This window comes from Pan troglodytes, chromosome 12, assembly GCF_028858775.2.
Source record: "Pan troglodytes isolate AG18354 chromosome 12, NHGRI_mPanTro3-v2.0_pri, whole genome shotgun sequence".
Taxonomy (NCBI): domain Eukaryota; kingdom Metazoa; phylum Chordata; class Mammalia; order Primates; family Hominidae; genus Pan; species Pan troglodytes.
The window spans coordinates 95,127,760-95,146,256 of NC_072410.2; the positions used below are offsets into that span (position 1 = coordinate 95,127,760).

The window sequence follows — 18,497 nt, forward strand, 5'->3', positions numbered from 1 at the left end:
ACACAGGAGTATCTCTTGAGCCCAGGGGTTTGAGGCTACAGTGAGTGAGTTATGATCATACGACTGCACTCCAGCCTGGGTGACAGAGTGAGACCCTGTTAAAAAACAAACAAACAAAAACAACAACAACAAAAAAAAACACACACACAAACACAATTTTAAAATAATTTGTCATTTCCTTTCTTATTACAAAAGTAATACTTTTTTTTTTGAGACAGAGTCTCGTTCTGTTGCCAGGCTGGAGTGCAATGGTGTGATCCCAGCTCACTGCAACCTCTGCCTCCCAGGTTCAAGTGATTCTCCTGCCTCAGCCTCCCGAGTAGCTGAGACTACAGGCACACACCACGACACCCAGCTAATTTGTATATTTTTAGTAGAGATGGGGTTTCACCAGGTTGACCAGGATGGTCTCGATCTCCTGACCTCATGATCTGCCTGCCTTGGCTTCCCAAAGTGCTGGGATTATAGGCATAAGCCACCGTGCCTGGCCCTACAAAAGTAATATATGTTCATTATGGAAATTTTGGAAAATGCAGATATACAAACAAGGAAATAAAAATCACTGTACCCCCAAATTCTGTGAAAATTGCTGTTAACACTTTGGCATATATCCTTCTGGGCTGTGATATATTTACAGTATATGTAAGATAATTTTTAGCATATTGTATATATTATTTTATAACTTGCTTTGTGCACTGTACATGACAGACATTTACTATTTACCACATCAGGTGCTCAGCTTAGTGCTAAGGGTTCTGACATGAATAGGACAGTCACCTAGCTCTTGGGAGTGAGTGAAACCTAGAAGTAGGAGAGACTTATTAGCCAATAATTACAGGAGACAATTTGATAGAAACCACTTTGATAAAAAGAAGGGCTTGCTCAACTCAGCCTTGAGATGTTGAAATGGCTTTTCAGAGGTTGTCAGTGGGTAAAGAGATGTTTCAGACAGAGAAATGGGGAAGTCCTACCTGGGCAGAGGAAACACTGTGCAGACCAGCTGGGGCATGTTTATGGCCTGTTTCAGTAAGTGGATCATAGCAGGAGGCAGGATGGAATAGCAGCGTAGCTAGGACCAGATCCTAAGGGGCCTTAAATGGCATGCCAATATTTCTGAGTACTGTGCAGTCTTCAAGGGTTACAACAGATCACGAACCTTCCAGTGCTTCCTCTCATAACACAGTATTTAGATTCCCAGACTTTGGAGCCAGATCGGCTGAGTTCAAACCCTGTCTGTGCAACTATCAGCTGTTCAGCTGTGTGACCTTGGGCAAGTTACTTAACCTCTCTGAACCTTGATTCCTCCTGCAAACGATGGGAAAAATAATAGAACCAATCTCTCTGGGTTGCTGTAAGGATTAAATTAATTTACAGTGCATGTAACATGCTTACAGCAATGTCTGGCACACAGTAAGCACTAAGTATTTGTTGTTATTTGTCATCTACCATCACCTCAACTCTCTCTTCTAGCAGTTGAATCTTCTGTAATTTAACCCCAAGGAAGTTTAAGAGCAAGGTGGGCTGCCTAGATCCCTGGTTTGCAGGAGCGGGTTGTTTGTCAGAGCTGGAGCTGGGGAGCTTCCAGCCAAACCCTGAGACTTGGGGAGGGGTCAAGAAAGGAGCCTGCTTACCAACCACTTCTGGGGAGACCCTAACTAACATCCCGTCCCTCCTCCCCACTGTCAGGAAGGCATCCTCAGGGCTGGGACCGGGCCCATACAGCTGCCTTCTCTCTTGAGGAGAAAGCTGTGATGGAAACCCTTTTCTCTAGGGAGGAAATGGGCAGGGAATGACATTTGTGTCCCCACCAGTATGCAAATCACCTTATGAGACAAATGATTTTGCAGGAAAACACATCCTGTTTCCTCTAGAACATTTCCCTTGATGTCTGGGGGGAACTGGTTGGAATGGTCAAGGTCACAGCAAGTGTTCAGAAATCTCCTGACCACTGGCCCCTGTCCCGGAGAAACCAGGGGGTGGTAGAGAAGGGACTAGGCTTGGCAGTCCTAGGCTTGGCAGCTGACAAGGAAACTGGCCCTGGGCACACAAGTTCCCTCGCCAGGTTTTCCCAGATGACAAGGGTGCAGGGAGGCCTGGTGGAGCAGCATCTGGGGAGCCAGGGGTCCTGGCTTCTAGGGCTAGCTCAGCCCCTCACAGGGAGGCCTGGTGGAGCAGCATCTGGGGAGCCAGGGGTCCTGGCTTCTAGGACTAGCTCAGCTCCTCACCCACAGCATGACCTTCGACAAGTCATTTCCCTCTGTAGGCCTGAGTTTCCTTATCTGTAATATGAGAGGGTTAAATGAAATCAAGTGTTTGTAACTTGGGGTACACAGATCCTTAAATCATCGATGGGCTTCAGGGGATTGCTGCCACCCCTCAAGTGTATGCAAATATACAATTGTGCATGTGTATATTTTTCTGCAGAGGTGTGCAAAACTGTCATCAGTTCACAGAGGGATCTATTATCCAGACAAAAGTTTAGGTGGTCTCTGGGCTCCCTTGAGCTGGGTGCTGGGCTGATGGAAGTTTCTCAAGGCCAAGGATATGCCTTTAACACCAGCGAGGCATAGTTCTGGCACACTGTAGAGGCTCAATGTTTGTTGAATGAATGATGTAGAGGCTCAATGTTTGTGGAATGAATGAATGACACTCATCAAATGCTGGGTCATGAGCACAGCAAAGGGCGGAGATGGATATTGGCGCAGGGTCTCAGCTGTGGGAGTGAAGTGGGACAGCGAGAGGGCTAGTAAGGGGTCAGGGTTTGGAGAGAACAGGAGAGGTGTCTGAGAATGTAACCTGAATCTGCTCAGTCCAGGGGCTGTCTGGTTTGGGTTTCTAGTCACTACCAGGCGTGCACACCTCTCATTCCCCTTTGTTCTTTATAGAAGACTCGGCTAAGCCAAACCCAGCCCCAGGTTCAGCAACTAAATTGGTTTGGTTGCAGCAATTAAAATTCTCAAGCTTCTCCAACCAGAAAATCCATCGAACTTGAAGAATGTAGCCTGGTCTCCAGGGGTCACTGGAACTGGTATGGAAGTGAAAGTAAAAGCAGGGGTCAGCCTGTCTGCCTGCCAAGGATACCTCCAGCCCTAATGGGCCCCTACACCCTTCATTCAGGCGCTGCCCCCACTTGGACTTTTGGCTGAACTCTGTCACCCTCTAGTACCTTTGAGCTTTTCCTGTCCACTCATACCTTCTTCTTGGCCTACACATATGCACTGGTTTCTACACTGGTCTCTCTTGTCCTTAAAATGCCTTCACCAGTTTTTTTATGATCTGGGAAAACGCTTGTGATTTGATGATTAGGATACACACACACACTCACACACACACACACACACAATTGTGTATCTATAGTAGTCTCAACCCCAAAATATAAAACACGTAGAAATTCATATACACAAGCATAATGTTTTGATGTTTGCGCTGTCTTAAGACCATTCTGTTTCTCCCCTTCTGTTACAAAGGAAATGTGCTCAGATGAAAGGGATTCTGAGAACGCAATAGCAGAGGAGGCACAGAGGCTAAGGGCATCTGTATGGCAGGCGAGACACCCAGGGAGGATAATTGCATGGTCCAAGACCCAGAGGCTCCTGGGCAGGTACAGGCCTGGCTAAAGGCAGCTCATGTAGTTCCCTGGGAAGGCCAAGCTTGGGAAAAATGGTTTCAGCTGGTCAGGCCCTTTGAGGTAGGACCTCAGCCCATTGGAAGGAGTAGGGGGATGGGGTGGGTACACGACCCAGCAGAATCCATTCCCTTGGAGAGGGGTAGCAAGGGCTGGGGCCAAGCCTGGGGTTGATGACTGAGCTCACTCTGCCTGGAGAACTGGGGCAGACCAGCTTTCCCCCAGGCAGAGGCCAGTACAGGGGAGGAGGATGAGAGACGGTAGGGATTCCCAGTTAGTCTCCCCAGGCCTCACCTCAGCAGGCTAGATACAGTCGGGGAAGTCAAGCATGGGGGAAATGCCTCCTCTCATTTCTCAAGGGAGAACTGGAAGCTGTTTCCCCCTTTGCACTTTTCAGTCTGGCTTCCATCTGTTTTCTGGAACCATTCTCTTTCCAGAGCCCCAGAGGCCTCCATCCAATAGCACTTGTGTTAACACTGCCAGTGCCCACTTCCTGGAACCCTCTGCATCCTTGGCCTTCCTGGCCTCAAGTTCCCTGTTGTTCTTCCCCTCGGGTCACCCCTTCTTCCTTTACTGTGCCCTTTACAAGCCCTTCCTTCCCTGCTGTGGGAACCCCCAATGCTCAGGCCTTGGGATTCTGCTCTTCCTTCTCTACGGTGGGCTCCCTTAGAAAAGTTAGCTCTCTCTAGGTTTCAACTGATGCTTCCACATCAACGACATAATGGATAGTAGAGAGACATGGTCACTGGGGAATAGATTTTTTAAAAAATAATATCCTCCACTTTGGGAGGCCGTAGGCAGATCACCTGAGTTCAGGAGTTCGAGACCAGCCTGGACAACATGGCAAAGCCCCATCTCTATTAAAAATACAAAAATTAGCCAGGCATGGTGGCATACGCCTCCCAGCTACTCAGGAGGCTGAGGCAGGAGAATTGCTTGAACCCAGGAAGCAGAGGCTGCAGTGAGCTGAGATCATGCCACTGCACTCCAGCCTGTGCAACACAGCAAGACTCTGTCTCAAAATAATAATAATGATAATAATAATAATAATATCCTCACTTTGCAGAGAGGAAAGGATTCAGATGAGTTAGGAGACCCACCCAAGGGTCACTCACCTTAGGCAACTCGCCCTTTTTACCACCTTCTCTTCCGTCGTGGCCCCATCCCCCACAGCGACCTATGGGGCTGTAACACACAGAAGGAAGCCCCACTTAATCAAGAGTAATTGGGCCAACTCCTCCTGCCCAACCCCATGCCATGGCCAGATCATTGTCAAGCTGTCCCAGGCGTGCGTCATGGTCACTCCCTGATCTGACTTGAACATTGGCCTTGGGAGGAAAACGGAGCTGTCAGTCTGACTTCCTCTTCCTTTCTCCCCTCTGCCTCTGCTGAGAGCATTGAGGGAGGAATCATAGTTCTCTTCATAGTCATAGTTTCCAGAATAAGGCATTTCCATAGGCAGCCGGGTGCAGTGGCTCACGCCTGTAGTCCTAGCACTTTGGGAGGCAGAGGCAGGCAGATCACCTGAGGTCAGGAGTTCCAGACCAGCCTGGCCAACATGGCGAAACCTTGTCTCTACTAAAAATACAAAAATTAGCCAGGCATGGTGGGGCATCCTGTAATCCCAGCTACTCGGGAGGCTGAGGCAGGAGAATCACTTGAACCCAGGAAGCTGAGGTGGCAGTGAGCTGAGATTGTGCCATCGCACTCCAGCCTGGGCAACAGAGCGAGACTCCATCTCAAAAAACAAAAACAAAAACAAAAAAATCATAGGCTATAGCAGTGCTGTTGCCATTTGACCAGTGTCTATTACACTGAGCATCTACTATATACCCAGAACTTTCCTGGGTTCTAGGGATATAGCAATGAGCAGAACAAATTCTTTTTTTTTTTTCTTTGAGGTAGAGTCTCACTCTGTCACCTAGGCTGGAGTACAGTGGTGCAGTCTCAGCTCACTGCAACCTCTACTTCCCAGGTTCAAGTGATTTTCGTGCCTCAGCCACCCAAGTAGCTGGGATTATAGCCATGCGCCACCACACACAGCTAATTTTTTTGTATTTTTTAGTACAGATGGGGTTCGCCATGTTGGCTAGGCTGGTCTCAAACTCCTGGCCTTAAATGATCCACCCACCTCAGCCTCCCAAATTGCTGGGATTGCAGGCATGAGCCATCGCACCTGGCGCAGAACAAATTTTTATCCTATGTATCGTAACAGAACTGTATTGAATGAAGTATTTCAGCCTTGGATGACACATACTTAAACCCATGAAGATGATAAAGCCCACTATTGAGAAGACTTATTGTTTTGTCTGCCCAGAACAGCACCTCCCTTCTTTGGGGGAAATCCTCCTTCACCAATTCAGCTGTAATTATGGAAGGAGCTGCCAATTATTGTGCCAATTATTGTGTATTGCTCCCGTGTTCACAGGAATGAGTGTGAAACCCAGGTTGGGCCAGTCACTGAACCCTTGGAGCCCCTTGGCCACAGTGATTGGTCTAGGAAGAGTCACATGGTCTGGGTTGAACAAATCAGAATGCCTTTCCTTCCATAGCTTTTTCCTTTAAAATTTTTAAAATTAATTTTAAATACATAAATTATACATGAATACGTTATCACTGAAAAAGTTTAAACCTGACAGTCTCCTTCAATCTCAACACCTAATCTTAGCTTCACCAGAGATAACCAAGGTAATTTAGTGAATCTAGACCTTTTTCTATGCATTTTCATACATTTAGAAATATGTTATAAACATATATAAATATATATTATTATTTCAAGGTTTTGTTTTGGTTTTGGTTTATGCTTGAGTGATACCATATTGTATCTATATACTGCAAATTACATTTTTCATTTACCAAGATGTCTTAGGGGTTTATGTCAGTACATACTTCATTCTTTTTAATAGTTTCCAGGTTTTCAGAGTATAAAATATATCATGGTTTAAAGACGGACACTTATGTTATTCCTAATTTTGCATTACAAATAATTCTTCACATAACGCCCTGGCCTGTGTTTCCTTGTGCACACACATGAGAGTTACTGGTCTGGATTTTGAGACATGGCATCATGAGATCCATGGTAACCACATTTCAAATTATAATAGATACTGCCAAATTTCCCTCCAAAGGGACTGGGACAATTTATGTTCCCTCCAATAGTGTATCACAGCATTAGGGTCTCCATTTTCCATTCCTTCATCAGTACTGGAAAAGAACAAAGTGTAACATTTTTGAACTGTGACGACTGCACACTGGTATGCTGCTGTTTGCTGTCCTCTAGCCGGAGCTGGTGTGGAAGAGTGCTTTCCTCTCTGGCCATGGGGCTGTGAGGATGGGCACACAGAGCCTCACAGCCTTGAGAGCAGGTGGATAAATCAACATCCTGAGAGGAGGGGACGTCCCAAGGATGTCCACTCCTTGAAGCCATTTGTTTCATCCCTGTCTCCACAGTAGTTTATGTAAGCCAACACCTTCATCTTTGGGGCTCAAGCTAATTAGAATTTTGTTTCTGTTACTTTCAGCCACAAGACTGAACTCATGATTAAAATGTATAAATGACCATTGTTTCTCTCATCCCTGGCCCTGAGATCACAAAGTTTACGCTGATTATTCTCTCTTATTGTTCTATTTCTCCTCTCCTCCTCATTCTTTACTTTCCTCATGCCCACATTCCTCTCCCCAGGCACCATATTCAGGGGGTTCAGATCACCTGTGGGGTCCTTTTCAGAGAGGGCAGAGGACAGCAGGAAACAAAGCCCCTGGGAACAGGAGACGGGAGGGGCATGGGCCTGATTCCCCTGTGGAATCTTTCCCGAGTGAACACAGGCACTCTTAGTTTCTGTGCCTAGGCCTTAGGCCAATGTCTCTGTTTTAACAGAAAAAAAAAAAAAAAAAAGAAAGAAAAAGGAAAAGAGTAAAAAAGCAAAAACTAAAAGACACAGTGGAAGAATCTGCCCTCCCTTTTTGTTTTGAATTATCATACCCCCCAGCACTGAGTGAAAACTCATTTTGTTAAAAATTGACATAGCAGTTGCAGCTTCTTAGACACAGACACAACATAAACACATAAACACAGGCTGTCAGTGTTCTTTTGATGGTAGTATGTGTTTATTGTTTTATTTTATTAATAAAAGAGTGAGAACAGGGTACTAAATTATACCCAATCCAAAATACAAGGAGAGCAGCTCAATATTTACTCCCATAATGACACCAGGTCACCCATTTGTAGGACGCTGGGGCCTGGTTCAGAGCAAGATGCTGTCTCCAGTTGCCATGACCCGAGGTGCTAGAGAGTTCTGAGTGTAACCCTTCTCAGATATGAGCTCATCTCACCCTGGAATAATTCTGAGAAGTAGGAATGGCATAGGGACAACATCCCCATTTCAGAAAGGAGGGGCCCTGGGGAAAGAGGCTGTGTCCTTCAGGGCCAAACAGTGACACAGGAATGGGACAAAAGCCTCCCCTCCCAAGACTAAATGTCTGTGAGAAAACTGCTGGAGAAAGGCTAGCCAGGCAGGGAGCCTGGGTGCAGGAGGTGGAGGGAGGGCGGTGAGCCCCCAGCTTGGCTGCATGTCAGGAGAGCTGGGAGAAGGGTCATGTACCCTGACATTCACAGAGGGGGTGGCACAAGAGGAGCAGCTGCAGCCTCTCATTATGACCCAGTAAATCTTCAGTAAAACCCTCTGCCCCGCCGTGTTTGGTGGGGAAAAACCATTTTCTGGAAGCTGCTAAGGGGGCTGAATTTTGCATTACATTGCCTGGGGTCAAAAGAATCAACTCACAAATGAGCTGACTCACAAGCGAGTTGTCTATGAGACACCTGTATGCATATATTTGCTTTATTCACTGCTGTATCCCTGATGTCTACAACAGTGTCTGGCACACAGTGGATGCTCAGAAAATATTTGTGGAATAAACACATAGAACTCTTTACATCTGCAGTCTCTGCCACACCCACCTCTGTGTCTCCCTTCTCCAAAGTCTGGCTTAACATTCACAGAGACTCTGGTGTGGCTGACCCACTCCGTGGCCAGCACTAAAGCCTTGGTTCCCTCCAGGGAACTGAGAGGTCCCTGAGCTTCTGGAGCCGCCTTCTCGGTTATTGCAGGTTTCCTCCCCACCCAGAGTATGTGCAGCGCCCTTACCTGCTGCCCCAGCAGGTTCTCATCAGGACTCCACAGCCCACTCCCTGTGTGGGCCGGGGTAGAGAGAGGAAGCTCTCCCAGCGCCACAGTGGGAGCTGCCAGCCTTGTCTTTTGCCTGTGGCCAGGGCAGGACTGTGGACTTTTCATCCCAGTTCTTCAAGCAAGGCTCCAGGTTCGCCCCCTACTGTGAAAGTGGAGGAACTTCATCTGGAGCACAACTCCCGGGCTCCTTGGAGTTCAGCATCCTTGATCACTTTTCTCTGAGCTAGGGTTGAAGCCCCAACGTTCACTTGGGTTAGGATATGTGACTACGAGCAAAGCTTCACCTCTCTCAGCCTCAGTTCACTCATCATAAAGGGGGTAGGAAACAGCTGAAAACTGTTCACCTGACAACAATATGGTGAGGATTAAATAAGGGCAGATGGCCGGACGTGGTGGCTCACACCTGTAATCTCAGCACTTTGGGAGGCAGAGGCGGGCAGATCACTTGAGGTCAGGAGTTCAAGACCAGCCTGGTCAACAGGGTGAAACCCTGCCTCTACCAAAATACAAAAATTAGCCAGGCGTGGTGGCGGACACCTGTAATCCCTGCTACTTGGGAGGCTGAGGCAGGAGAATCACTTGAACCTGGGATGCAGAGGTTGAAGGGGGCTAAGATCATGCCACTGCACTCCAGTCTGGGCAACAGAGTGAGACCCCATCTCCAAAATAATAATAATAATAAAACAAAAATTAGCTGGGCACGGTGGCTCAGACCTGTAATCCCAGCACTTTGAGAGGCTGAGGCGGGTAGATCACTTGAGACCAGGAGTTCAAGACCAGCCTGGCCAACATGGTGAAGCCCTATCTCTACTAAAAATACAAAAATTAGCCGGGCATGGTGGTGCACACCTGTAATCCCAGCTATTTGGGAGGCTGAGGCAGGAGAATCATTTGAACCCAGGAAGTGGAGGTTGCAGTGAGCTGAGATCATGCCACTGCACTCCAGCCTGGGTGACAGAGTGAGACTCCTTCTCAAAACAACAGCAACAACAAGAAAAAACTACAAATGAGGGCAGACATGTGACAGTTTCTTGCCTTTGTCAGGCTCTGCAAAGCTGTGGGGCTACTGTTTCCTAACAGTAGGCCACTGAACAAACAACAAATATCCACACCTTCGTTGCCTAGACCCAAGGCAGAGCAGGTGCCTTTTCCTCCATACCCCTTAGCCCAGGCTGCCCTGGGTAAGCTCTTGCTGACTGAGGGCTGCAGGCTCCTGGGCTATCTAAAGGGCCTGGACATGACACCCTGGCAGATGCTGCTGGCTAGAGAAGGGGAGCCCTGGTCCCCTCCATTCTTGGGTCACATGATCAGAGGCAGCAGCTATTCATCTATCCAGGTGGGGAGCCATTGGCATGTGGAAGGCCACAGAAACTCAGGTTAGACGTCTGCTGGGCTGAGACAGAAGCGGGAAGGCCATCAGGGACAGAGCTTGTCTCCCCACACAACCCTGAGCCCCACACAAGGACCCAGGGCAAGTGTGGGGTAAGAGGCTGTTTCTCACTGTGGTCTCAAAGGAAAATCCCCAAGGCCCTGGTGTGCAGGAGTAGTGAGGCACCCCTTGTGGGTTGCCAAATTTAGCAAATAAAAATACAAGACAGACATGCCACTTAGATGTGAATTTCAGATAAGCATCAAGTACTTTTAAAATATAAATATGTCCCATGGAATATTTGAGATATACTTATACCAAACATTATTTGTAATTTATCTGAAATTCAAGTTTAACTGGACATCTCATATTTTATCTGGAAACCCTCCAGACCCTCCAGGGCCAAAAGGGCTCGGGGGACCCAGCCCCTTCCCACAGCCCGCAGCCACACCCCACTGGAGGTTCTGGGCACTCTCGCAAAAGGACGCTTCCTGCTGCAGGTGGTGCCAGGTGGTGACCCCAGCAGCCCAGCATGGGTGGAAAGAGGAAAGGGAACGCGGCAGAGGGAAAAGCCAGCAGTTCCCTTAGATTTCACCCTTGAGTGTCTGTGAGGTGAGTCACCTGTCACCTTCACAGGGCCTTGTCCGCATCAAAGGAGGTCATGGTGGCGAAGTGCTTTCACATTACAAATGCCCTTCCCCTGCGCGGGGTGTTGTGGCAGGGCCTGCCTGGCCTTTGCTCAGCTCTTAAGGGTTGGCATCCCTGGTGACCCTCCCTTTTCCCTGAGTCATCTCACCCACTGCCTGGCTCCAGTCACATCTATAAGTGGATGGCAACCCACTTAGCACTCCGTCCCCCTTTACAGTAGAATAAATATACACCACTTCTTCAGGGGAAACAGCCTCAGACCCCTATTTTCATGTGCCTACTGGACACCCTCCCAGGAGTCTTTCTGTCCCTGTCCCACCCCCTCTACCACTGCCCACAGGCGGACTCTGCCAGCTCTTCTCTGAATAACAGAGGCAGCCCCCAGCTTGCCCTGCCCCAGTTCCCTGCCCACATCACACCCAGGGGTGGGTTTCTAAAATCCAGTCTGACCATGGCGTTCCACTGCATAAGACCCTTCCATGGCTTCCTCTTGGTCTTGGGATAAAGTCAAAAGACCTTATCTGTCTTCTGCTCTCATACAGACATATTTCTTGTCATGTCACCAACTGGCCAGTGCTGTCCCTATTCTCCAGCCCACTGTCCCACTAAATGCCCCCAGCCCACTGTTCCACTGTCCCTGCCCAGCCTGCCCTTCCCAACATTCCGTGTCCCCTCAATGCCTTTCACTTCCTTTCCTTTACTAGTGAAAGAATTAGTGGAGCTCCCACGTCCATCCCCGAAGAATGGGGATATTCACCTTCCTACCAGGCTTCCTAGGGTCTGGGAGAGAATCAAATGAGAAAGGGGATGTAAAACTATTTTGTAAACTGAAAAAGGTTTGTAAGAGATGAAGAAGAATAAAATGACCAATGGTCTGGGAGAGCCTTGTAAACTTCCTTATCAGCTGACCTCAGAGGCCCACAAGAAGCACAGGGGACAACCATGTGAGGGGACTGGGGAAACTGTGGCATTTGAGCCGGGAAGCGTGATTGGGGGGTAATGCTTTGGGTTGGGATGGAGAGCGTCATTCATTACTGGAGCAGCCATAACCTACTTGTGAAGTCTGTGTCTGCACGAGAACCCCTAGGGAGACAGGGGTGGTGACGAGGGGGTGCAGGATGGTGGGGCTTCGGCCCCTTCCTTCCAGCTTAGCCAGGTGAGTCATCCGGAGGTACCGGCCCAAATCTCACCTCCTCCACTTGAGGCTGAGCAGAAATGGTCCAGAGGATGTGCCCAGAGGATGGAGACAGCAATATAGTGAATGAGTCATAGAGCTGAGTCAGAGCCCACTCAGCCCCTTTCAGGGCTCTGACGAAGGCTGTGCCAGCACAGCGGCGTTCTTCCAGCCTTGCCCCTTCCCTGCACACACACACACACACACCTACAGACCAGTGACCTTACAACATGCTTCTGATTGCTAGCCTTACTTACTTCACAGGTTCAGTGAAATCCTACTGAGTCTCCCATGTAACAGGCTTTCTTTATGCTCACACTCATTCATTCATTCATTCATTCATTCACTGTTCAGGTACTGGAATAAAAACCCAGTCCTTGCCTTCAAAGAGCTCTCCAGCCAGCAAAGGAAACAGTCTCCAACCATGCCTTGTCACTGCAGAGGGAGCAAGGCATGGCCATGGGAGAGCCTCACACACCATCAGTATCCGGGCTGATAGAGGGGGGAATGAGGGACACAACCCCTCATAGTGGGATGGGTCAAGAAATCACTGCTCTAAACATCTGGTCCCAGGACTCCCAAGCCTGGTACCCTCTACTTCCCACTGGAAACATCAAGCCTAAAGGTGCATCTACACAGATTCAAACAACATTGTTTCCTTTTTCTTCCAATTAATGTGGCTACTTTGACATATGTAGGAATAGCCTAAGCTAATGGTCACAGAACAGGTTCCGGTCTGATCTGTTTTCAATGTGAAGACTGAATTTTGGCTTTGAATCAGCAGCAGAGCCACCGGATTATATAAGAAAATTTGCAATATCAAAACTGGGATAACTTCGAAGTTATCTAATTCCAGGCTCAGTGCTTCGTTTCTTAGGAGTAGAAACTCAAATCCAGAGAGGAAAAATGAAGCAGAGTCTTCTGATAATTTCCATCTATTTTCTAGTCCTTAAGTAAATATAATTTTTACTACAAAAATAAACCACATTAGAGGCCGGGTATGGTGGCTCACACCTGTAATCCCAGCACTTTGGGAGGCCGAGTGGGCAGATCACGAGGTCAGGAGTTCGAGACCAGCCTGGCCAAGATGGTGAACTCCTGTCTCTACTAAAAATACAAAAAATTAGCTGGGCGTGGTTGCGGGTGCCTGTAATCCCAGCTACTCGGGAGGCTGAGGCAGGAGAATCACTTGAACCCGGGAGGCGGAGGTTGCAGTGAGCCGAGATCGCACCACTGCACTCCAGCCTGGGCGACAGAGTGAGACTGTGTCCCAAAAATATAAATAAATAAATAAATAAACAAACAAGTAAACAAATAAACAAACCACATTGGAGAATAAAAAAGAAAAACAGCCGGGCGCTATGGCTCATGCCTGTAATCCCAGCACTTTGGGAGGCCAAGGCAGGCGGATCACCTGAGGTCAGGAGTTCAAGACCAGACTGGCCAACATGGTGAAACCCCATCTCTACTAAAAATACAAAAATTAGCTGGGTGTGGTGGCATGCACCTGTAGTCCAAGCTACTCAGGAGGCTAAGGCAGCTGAATCTCTTAAACCCAGGAGGTGGAGGTTGCAGTGAGCTGATATTGCACCAATGCACTCCAGTCTGGGTGACAGAGCAAGACTCTGTCTCAGAAAAAAAAAAGAAAAACCACATTAATCTCCATATACTAACATAACCATTGATATCATTTTGCTACTATTCCTTTACAATTTCTGTTCACACAGCTGTAATCATACACTATATATAATTTTGTATATTACTTTTTAAATTTGACTTTATATTCTAAGAACTTCCACCACATTTTTGCACTTTGTAACCATCATTTTAATCACTATATAATATTCCAGCAAGGAAATGTTCTTAATTTTTTTCATGACTTACTTAACCATTTCCTTATTGGAGGACATCTAAGCGATGCCCCAAATATGGCTATCATAATGCTAAATATTGCTGTTTTCATTTATTTATTTCCCTGGGGTAGAGAGACTTCCATAAATGGAATTGCTATGAAGTAAAAGGTGGGAACATTTTAAAGTCTCTTGGTACATGTTAACAAATTGCCTTAAGACTATACTAATTAAGCTGAGTACAGTGGCTCACGCCTGTAATCCCAGCACTTTGGGAGGCCAAGGTGGGCAGATCGCTTGAGATCAGGAGTTTGAGACCATCCTGGCCAACATGGTGAAACCCTGTCTCTATTAAAAATACAAAAATTAGGTGACATGTGCCTGTAATCCCAGCTACTCGGGAGGCTGAGGCAGGAGAATTGCTTGAACCCAGGACGGGGAGGTTGCAGTGAGTCAAGATCACACCACTGCGGTCCAACCTGGGCAACAGTATATGATGGCTTTAAATAGAACAATAACTTCTCCATTTCAACATGTGACCAAAATGTTTATACCTTCTGACCCACCAATTCCATCGCTAGAATTCTGGAAATAATCATCAGGTGTGCCCTGCCATGTCAGGATATCCACTGAAGAATATGATGGTATGATATCAGGTATCTTAAAATGTACATATGTATTAAAGTCTATGAAGAGGGGGCTTATCGGAGAAAGACTTCTATATTTTACTATATATACTTCTGTGTTGTTTTCATCTTTCACAATGAACACCTATTACTTTTATAGTTTGCCAAATGACAAAGATATTTCCATTTTGGAGACAAACACAGAAACCAGCACACCAATTTTCGTTTGCAGTGAACATGCTGGTTAAGTGCATCAGAAGCTCAGCTGTAAACCTTACATGACCCTGAGTTTTCTGTCAAATGCTGATGATATCAATGTCATAGGGTTATTGTGTCACTTAAGTGAAATAATTCCTGGAAAATACTTAGCACAAAGCCTTGCATTTAGTAAGTATTCATGAATATTAGCTATATTATTATTTTATTCTGACATTTCTTTTAGTCTGTGGAGGCCTCTACTCCCCTACTCACAATCTCAGCCACTATTTCCTACTGCTTATCCCAATAACAAGTGGCCTTTCCAAGCCTGCGTGATGCCACATCAGCCACACACCTCTCCTTATCATTCTGTTTGGCAAGTCATAAGCTGTTAGCCCCAGGGCAACACAGAGGCAGGAGGCAGGAGGGAAGGAGTGCAGCACATATGTGCGTGGGCAGGGCCCTGGAGCACGAACCAATGCGATGAGGACGCACAGCACTGGGAACTGGCAAAAATGAGCGAGACGGTTTTCAGGAGAGCAACAGCTGGCAGGGGAAACACCCAGAGAAGTAAAAATAAGAATATCAGATTTTTAAAAACTGAAAATCTCCAAGCACCTGTAATGCTTCATGCTTACTTTCAGAAAAAAACAAAAACAAACAAACAAAAAACAAAGACGAAACTCACTTTTTAGAAAGAAAAGCCGGGTGGAAGAGCACTAAGCTGAGAGGCAGTGGCTGGTTAGGGGTAAGAGCCGGGACGCTGCAGTTCGGGTCTGGGTCTGGATTCTGGCTTTTCCACACGCTGGCTCTGTGAACACTGCCAAGCTGATTCATCTTTTGGGTCTCAGTTTTGTCATCTGTAATATGGGGATGATAACAGTGCCTAGCTTACGGAGCTGTGAGGCTTGAAGGAGCTAATATGCACATATACACGCTCTGTAAGGGCCGCCCCTTATCATTTAAGTACATGCCTGTTTGCCCTTGACGGGGCTGTGTAGCAGAGCGCCCAGCTGGACGAATCTCCCAGCCAGTTGGGGAGCCCCTCTGAGGGTCATTCCTGCGGATGTGGCCGTCGGGAGGACCAGCCCGTTTGCAGACCAAGCTTTTGCTTCCTCTCATCCCTCCTGAGGAAGACCCTGGGAAAGGAATGCTCTTCCTTCGGGCCCTTCCTCAGACACCAGGCAAACGGGTGAAGGTGCAGAGGTCGGCGGTGAGGAGGGGCCCCTGCGGTCTGCCAGGGTGAGGCTGACCTCCAGGGCTGCAGCTGCTCGGGGGGCCTTTGGCCGGGTTGCCCCCAGGAAGGCAATGAGGGCTCCCAGGCAGCTTACTGTGTGGGGCCGACCCCAGCAGAGGAGCAGGGCCTGGTCAGGGGCTGGAATGGGAGAAAACAGAGGGGCCCTTGGGGAGGAAGGGGCCCAAGGAGGGAGGCAGTAGGGTAAGTAGGGGGCTGTGAGGAGGCAGGGGCAGGAGGCTGTAGGAGAGGTAGGAGACTAAAGGCAGGGGGAGGGGGGCTGAGGAGAAAGAGGGCCTACAAGCAGGGGGAGAGGAGAGGTGGGAATGTGGGGAAGAGGAGGAAGGAGGACTGAGGGTAGGGGGTGGGGACACGGGAGGGGTGTAGGAGGAAAGGGGGTGAAGGTGAGATAAAGGGGAGGGGAGGAAAGGAAGGGGGCAGGGAGGGAGCAGAGAGGGGTGGAAGGGGCAGGAGCCCAGGTATGTGGGGCGTGGGCAGGGGGAGGGAGGGGGGAGGTGAGGGAGTGTGGGAGAGGAGTGGATCCGGGAGGACCAGCCCAGGTGTCGGGGGAGCGGGTCGGGGTGGGGGGAGGTGGGGGGCGTAGGGGAGGGAAAGAGAGGAAGAGAGAAGGGGTGTGGGGAGGGGGGAGGGGGCGGAGGGAGGGTGCCCTGCTCTCAGCCTCCTCCCGCCCCGGGCCGCCCCGGCCTCTGGGCCCCTCTGGCCGGGCGCCACCCACGCGCCTCCGATGCAGCGTCAGGCAGCCGCTGGGGAGGACGCGGCGGGAGCCTCAGATGCCACCTACTCCCCGGCCTCTCTCCCAGTTGATGCTTCTATTTTAGGCAGCACATTATTTCCTGCTGTGATTTTTTCAGCCTTCTAATTTGGGCTCTGAGGTAAGCCGTGACATCCGCCGCGCGCCCGCAGCCGCCTCCCGGCCCGGCGGCGGCGCGATCCTGCCCGAGCCCCGCGCCCTCCGGCCGCGCCTGCGTCTTCACGGAGCCACTCGGCCAGGCCTGCCCCCCAAACAGGCTCCCGGGAGGAGGGCTTCTCCCCCGTGCAGGGTGAAAGAGTCCAGCACGAGGGATTTCTAGGCAAAGATTTAGAAAAAGTGACGGGGACGGAGATACATTGCACCACCATGGTGTCCCCGGTCCGGGCAGGGGACTGCAGATGCTTCCATATCGGAGGTTTAACACGTTTTTTTTCTGGACACGGGCCCCTTTGAGAATCTAATGACGGCCTTGCATCCTGTCCCCAGAGTGTCCAGAGCAAGCCCACGGCCCACACAGACACTGGGATTCTGCCTGTAGCTTCAGGCCCTCACCTCCTGACACCCTAGGGGCGCCAGGACCCCAGGCTAAAAGCCCAGCTCCGAGGTCGAATACTGTATCTGCCTGCTCCTGCCAGTTTCATCCCAAACCGACTCACTGCTCCCTACGTCTCGGTCTCCTCTCCCTCTATCGGCCTCTTTACTTTTGTTTGTTTGTTTGTTTGTTGTTTTTTGAGACAGAGTCTTGCTCTGTCGCCCAGTCTGGAGTGCAGTGGCGCAATCTCGGCTCACTGCAACCTCCGCCTCCCGGGTTCAAGCGATTCTCCTGCCTCAGCCTCCCGAGTAGCTGGGACTACAGGCCTGCGCCAACACACCCAGCTAATTTTTACATTTTTAGTAGACATGGGATTTCACCATATTGGCCAGGCTGGTCTCAAAACTCCTGACCTCAAGCTATCCGCCCTCCTCAGCCTCCCAAAGTGCTGGGATTACAGGCGTGAGCCAGCCTGCCCCAGCCCCGGCCTCATTACATTTAATCAATTTTAAAACTGTCTTTGTATGGGTAAGGATCTCACCCCCAAGTGGGCAGATAGAGGTCACATTGGTAGCTGGCCTGCTCTTCAGGTCTCTGGCCTAGTTCATTACCTGGGTCCTGCTGGCATCTGGTAGCGGAAAGGACACTGCATTTGGATTCCAGGAGACTTGGGTTCCAATTACATACTTAGTAGTTTCATTCCCTTGGCCTCCCTGAGCCCCAACTTCATCTGTGCAATGGGGAATTGTAATAAAGCTTCCCTCACAAGACTAAGTGAGTCAGTGCACAGGGAGGCACCTTTCAAATGCACCTCCCTGTCAAAGGAGAAGGCCTAGTTTACTTTTTTTGAGTAACTCACACTTGTCTGTTGCCCCTCAGGGTGGGCAGCATCCAATAAAGTTTTGTGGTCGTTTTTATTTATTTATTTATATTTATTTTGTTTATTTATTTATTTATTTTGAGACCGAAGTCTCGCTCTGTTGCCCAGGCTGGAGTGCAGTGGCTTGATCTCGGCTCACTGCAAGCTCCGCCTCCCGGGTCCATGCCATTCTCATGCCTCAGCCTTTGGAGTAGCTGGGACTACAAGCGCCCGCCACCACGCCCGGCTAATTTTTGTATTTTTAGTAGAAAAACGGGGTTTCACTGTGTTAGCCAGGATGGTCTCGATCTCCTGACTTTGTGATCCACCCACCTCGGCCTCCCAAAGTGCTGGGATTACAGGCGTGAGCCACCGTGCCCGGCCTGTGGTCGTTTTTTAAACTAAAGATGGGTAAACTATGACT

General features: G+C 49.0%; 1 long non-coding RNA gene across 2 annotated transcripts in view; it reads right to left on the reverse strand.

The window, feature by feature from the left end:
• The window catches only part of LOC107973410 (uncharacterized), a 41,571-nt gene extending 25,188 nt beyond the window's left edge, over nt 1-16,383 (reverse strand). The window contains exons 1-2 of one of the 2 annotated variants that reach the window (XR_008546372.2): nt 15,651-16,383; nt 15,365-15,536 (exon numbers count right to left, since the gene is read on the reverse strand). This is a non-coding gene — a long non-coding RNA (uncharacterized LOC107973410). Of the gene's footprint in view, nt 1-15,364 lie in introns of both variants that reach the window. The other variant, XR_008546373.2, reaches the window with a different exon arrangement.
• Nucleotides 16,384-18,497: the final 2,114 nt, after the last annotated feature.